Raw genomic sequence first — 6,000 nt, 5'->3', positions numbered from 1 at the left:
TCCATTTTGACAAATTTTCCAAACACCAGTGAGGTATTCTACCAGACAGATTTAACATTAGAGTGTCAAAATGACCTGATCCCCGTTTTGGGAGTATCAATTGAAGGCATAAAGAGATTAATGGGAACTGAGAGCAATTGAGCATAGTGGTGTTGGATTAAAACTAGGAAATCCAGATTTAAAGTCCACCCTCAGCCATGGAAATTTTCTGCATGACTTGGGCCAGACGCTCTTTTTGCAATAGTATATTAAGCAGAGTTGTCAGAGTGGGGAAAATTAGGAGGCAGTGCTATGTATTAGCTCCTATAAGAAAGATGGACTAAATCAAATACTTAACATAATGCTGAAATAGGGTCCTTTCTCTGAGGATTTCTCCTATTTTCTGTAAAAATTAGTTGGTTACCATTTGATTGTATGTCTTCAGAGGTGTGCTGCTGCCGGTTCGGACCGGTTCAAGCAAACCGGTAGTTCCAACTACCGGCTGCCCCTCCACTTCTTGGCGCTATCCCATCCTATATATCTTATTCTCTGGTTTGTTCGCCCTGCCCACACAGCCCAGCTGATTTCCACACCTAGCCCACTCTACTCACCGCAGCTGCCTGAGAAGGTGTGCATGAAATCAGCATGTGTTTGAAGCCCCGCACAGTCACATTTTCAGTTCTGCACTAGGTGAACTGGTTGTTAAATTATGTGAAGCCCACCTCTGTATGTCTTCTATTAGTGTTGAGGCTGTATTGTTCACCATTCCTGAAAACAATTTGATTACTCAGGAGCACAGGAACATTCCTAAGCGAGTTCTCTCCTTGAATATCTGGCTGCTCCTTTTTTTAAACATGAAATAACTAACTCCCGAATAATCCAGTTGGCCATTTCCTTCTTGAAGTTGAGGTGAGGTAAATTGTCTGACCATCTAAAAAGTTGGAAGAAGGCAAGAAGTGAAGGATGAGATCTGTAAAATGAAGCTGGGGGCAGAGTTTTTCTGCCTCACCAGTCCAAGGATTCGATCTCAGCACCTCACATTTCTTAAATCTCTCTGCAAGATGGCATCAGTGTATGGCTGTAATACTACATAGGAGGGCCAACAATGAGACCAAGATTGTCTTCCTCTGTGTTAAGAACATTTGTGTAGTTGTTCTGTTGAACTGACTTCTACAGGTATACACAATTGCCATATCAAAAGGACTGTGACAGAATAAGCAAGCAAGCAAGCAAGCAGTGCAAGCCAAAAGGTTCCCCTGGTTTGTTCCAAGAAACAACAAGGACCCAATCAGAAAGATCCAACTATCACTTATTGAAAAGGATCCTGTGAATGTTGTCTGCAATTAATCATGCTGAGCATCATAACTGCAGATTCATGTTGTGAAAAGAAAGTATCGGAACTCATGAAGATTAACAGGTCAGCCATGTCTTTCAACCATGATTCCCTGAGACACAATGAGAGGAGACAGATGTGCATTAGACAGAGCAGATCAACTTCATCCCCAGTTACCATAGAAGATCGATGATGGGAAGGAGAAGATGATTTCCCCCATTCTTCTCAATGATTCTTGGGAACTGCTGAGTCTTCTTACATATGTATATGGCTGTATCTGAAAGCACATCTATAACCACAAAACTACCATCCATATCAGCGGTGTTCAACCTTGGCAACTTTAAGACTTGTGGACATCAACTCCCAGAATTCCCCAGCCAATATGGGGAATTCTCCCCGATCTACACTGTAGGTGGCTACAGGAACCAGCAAAATTTATCTTGTTCAACAAAGTACAAATGCATGGGACAAATGAAGGTTTTCAGTTCAACATTTTTCTGTGTTCAGCTAGTATATGTAAGAAGGGTGTGGGGGGAGGGAACAAATTTGTATGCTGGTCTTGTTGTATTCGGGTTTTTTCCAGTAAAATATATATATATCAGTGATGTGCAGTCAGGGGAGGCAGGGGAGGCAGAGCCTCACCAGTGTCATCATGAAAAGAAAAAAATATGTAAAAGGAAAAAGGCTGAGCTAGTTGCTGCCAGAGTCACAGTGGATGACTCTGCTTAGTGCTTAACTGTTAAAAAACCTCTTAAAAGTGCCCTCTACAGGAGGAGGCGGGAAAACCACGCGCCTCATCTAGTCTGACTTTATGATCACTCGAGCAGAATTAAGCAAGGGTTAAAAGCCGAAAAATTCCTTATGTAGATGAGGCACGTGGTTCTCTTGCCTCCTCCTGTAGAGGGCATTTTTTAGAGGCTTTTTTAAACAGTTAAGCAGAGTCATCCCTTGGGGACTCTGGCAGCAGCTAGCCCAGCCTGATCTTAGCAGCTCTTGCCTTTTTCCTTTTATATTTTTACATTTTCATGATGGCAGGCAAGAGCAGAGTTGAAATCCTCTGTGATTGTGAAACAGCTGGAAAAGGTATTTGGTCGGAGGGAGGGGGAGGAATTCAAAATTAATGTAATTTGTAAGTAATTGTAAGTAATTTGTGTGTGTGTGTGTTTCTTCACTCAAGCAAACTCTCAATTTGAGAGAGAGTTTGTTTGAGAAGAGAAGGAAGGGGGTAGGAGAGGCGGGGGGGGCAGCCCGCCAGCTTTCTTTCTCTGTGTCAGGGCAGCCTGCCAGCAGAGGCGGGTCTTTTACCTGCCTCTGCTGGCGGGCTGGCACTTTCTTTCTTTTTCCGCAAAAGAAAGAAAGCGGCTTTTGCCCTCCCTGCCGCTATGTCCGACTCCAACATAGCGGCGGGGCGGGCAAAAGCCGCTTTCTTTCTTTTTGCCTCACCAGCCATAAACCTCACCGTACATTTTTCTGGCTTCTGTGTGAATATGAAGAAAGATATCTCTATTTTAAGGAATCAGTTCATTGAAGAAGTTAATGTAACTTTTGAAGCAGTTATTATTATCTTTTACAAAAAAGATCTATAAGGAAAAATGTGCTGGCTGGTTCACTAGAGATGTGATAATGACAAAGAAATGATTTTGTTTGGCTGACTGAACAACATATAGTAGTTGTAGGTATGTATTATTTGCGTCCAATCGCACTCACTATGCCTATCAGCCTACATCATTGTCCAGATTTCTTCACAGAACTCGAGAACTTTCTGGGCTCCCTGTAAACACAGGGAGATCAGCAGAAGCAATGTTAATGACCCTTCTCATCTTGCCATTGCAGAGTGAAACTGGAATTTCAACAGAAGCACTATCCATCTCCCGAAAACTGCAATGCATTTAGGAATCCCTTGGAATTTATATACCAAGAGATAATCCTGCAGGGTATGGCTGCCACAGCTAATCCAAAACTCATCAGCAGATCAATTTATTACAATAATGGGAGTGACTTTCACTTGTCAAATTCATTCCCAGTCAAGCCTAATCCTAAAACCATGTTGAGAGTACAGCCTATAATTCAGAATCCACTCTAAAACCTTGAGCTAAATGTAACCAGTAGTTCATCTAGGGAATTGTGATAGGGAAATATGTATTTATAATGTTTCTTTTTCTTTCTTTTTCTTTCTTTCTTTCTTTCTTTCTTTCTTTCTTTCTTTCTTTCTTTCTTTCTTTCTTTCTTTCTTCCTTCTTTCTTCCTTCCTTCCTTCCTTCCTTTCTTCTTCTTTCCTTCCTTCTTTCTTTTTTCTGCCATTTTCATTGGGAATAAAGAATTTTGTGATTATGAAGGCAGGATTCTGTTGGCTTTATCACAGGAAGAAACTGGGCATGAGTTTGCTGCTTCTATTGTGACCTAAGCAGTGGTGGGATAACACCACTGTGAGCGTGCGCTTCGTGCATGCATGCACGCCTAAAGCACATGCACACAGTGCTGAAAATGGAGGATTTAGAAGCTCAGCTGCTTATCTTACAAGTCAGGATGATAGGTAGAACAGCAAGGGGGTGGGAATCAGCTTTGCCGTGCAATGCAGATGAGGTGGAAAACAGGAAATAAAGGACAGGATAGGGCGAGGGCGGGTGGATGGGGACAACTGATTGTCAGCGCTACTGGTTCACTTGAACCAGTCCAAACCAACTAAATAACACGTCTGGACCTAAGTCCTACTTTATATTGAAGGTTAAAGTAGGAAAAACTAGCAAATAAACCTTCTAGATTTAGGAGGTTGAGTTCCCCATTCCCTTGTCAAATTGCCATTAGGGAAGATGGTTTGGATCTGTGTTGATGAATGAATGTGAAACCTGCTGATCAAAGCAGATTTTACTGACCCAACAAATAGGCTTCACTCCAGACTTCCACTTATTAGGAGAGCTTGCTGGATAACAACTTCAGTCTGCTTCAGACCTGGATGCAAGAATGGTCCTCTATTGCTCTTCCAGAGTGTCAAAACGTTCCTTGCTTTACAGCTGAACCAAAAGGATCCAATCAAGACCTGGCCAATCCTCAATAGGATTAGGCCTCAACATATCTAGTCTCCTCCATAAATGGAGAAAGCTCTCCTTTTTGAAATGTAGCTGTGGTGCTCCAAAACAGACAGTACGGCATATTGTGAAAACCTGCCCTCTGAATGCATATGAGGGAATCCCAGAGACTTTTGCTATGCAACTCAATCATATATTGACTATATAAATAGTCTACCTTTGAATATGTAAACAGAGTAAATAGTTTCATGTTCCTCATTGAGAATATAATTGTGAAGTGGTTTTTTTTTTACATTTTGCCATATGCTAATTAAATGTGAAATCATTTTCCTGTTTTCTAATGGGAGAAGAAACAAGTTCACATGTTTTCTCACTTGAATGAGATGCATATGGAAGAGGAGTCAAAATTATTACAGAAAAATAATAATTACACTTTAAAAACAAACAGTCCCAGTTGTTTTCCCACTGACATTTCAATCAAATTATGAAACCTCACATACATTTGATTGAATTTAATTAACAAAGTTATGGAGACTGATAAAAGATGTTCTCCAACTTCTTTAGTCTAGCATTTTGTAATATCACCAGACTCATCATGATAACTTTATCCATCCTAGAATGAAACTAATGTATATTGAGCCCAATGATTTGTTGGCTGTTTGACATGAACAGCTGAAGAATATGTAGCAAGATGACCATCTCAGGCTTCTGACAGCTGCAACGGGTAGAAGCTACAGATATTTTTAGGTAAGGAAACTAAAACACATTGAAGTAAGCTGTTCTTTAATTTCCTTTCTTCCCCATAGATCTGGTACATATACTTACCCAGTGCTGAGTGATCATTGCTTATGACTTAATGATCTTGTGTACAATTGTGTAACAGGGAAAACTTAAAACACTCACCTTGAATGGAAATCATTTTTTTTTAAAAGAACAAAGGGTAGCAGCTGTTTTGCTTCTTAGGAATCTAATGCTATGCAGTGCACCTTAGGGTCAAGACGTCCCACTGAGTTCAGTGAGAAATGCATAGAATTGCAGTCTTAAACATATGACATTTCAGCCCAAGCAAAAGAATGTCCAGCATCTTTGAAAGTTGACAGATTGTTCGCTATCAGCTGAGTTCTTTGGACAAATGTAGTGACCTTAAATCTCTCTTGCTGGCCGATGCAGGGCTTGTCAGTGTTAAAGATTTAACCCCTTCTCTGAACCTGTTTTTTTCCTGTTCTTTCACAAAACTTTGTGATCTTATTCACACATCTTCCTTCCTTTCACAGACCCAGTTTTGTTAAGTGGACATGTAGAGACAAAATGGAAAACATATCAAATACTTAACTATAACTTCTTTGGTTTTATACTAGATCTTTAAGATCTTAGTAATTCTTTTTTTTTTACATGAAATACCTGTTTGTATTTATGTGTGAGTTCAGGTCTATTCATATCTATTCAGATGGCCCACAAACTGAAAAAATTGGACTTTGGCACAAAGGTTCAATTAAATTGTTTATTTGGATCATTTTCAGTTTGAGTTTAAACTAGGTTTGAAAACAATAACTTTATTTACATTTGGTGGGAACTTGATACAGAAGAAGTTTCCCCTTTAGTTATGTGTGTGTGTGTGTGCGTGCACCCCGGGAAAAATGGGCCTCCCAGAAGTTCCAGAAG

This window comes from Thamnophis sirtalis, unplaced genomic scaffold (assembly GCF_051295495.1).
Source record: "Thamnophis sirtalis isolate CommonGarterSnake01/CBP01778 unplaced genomic scaffold, rThaSir2_p1.2 scaffold_5, whole genome shotgun sequence".
Taxonomy (NCBI): Eukaryota; Metazoa; Chordata; class Lepidosauria; order Squamata; family Natricidae; genus Thamnophis; species Thamnophis sirtalis.
This window is presented reverse-complemented; position numbering follows the sequence as displayed.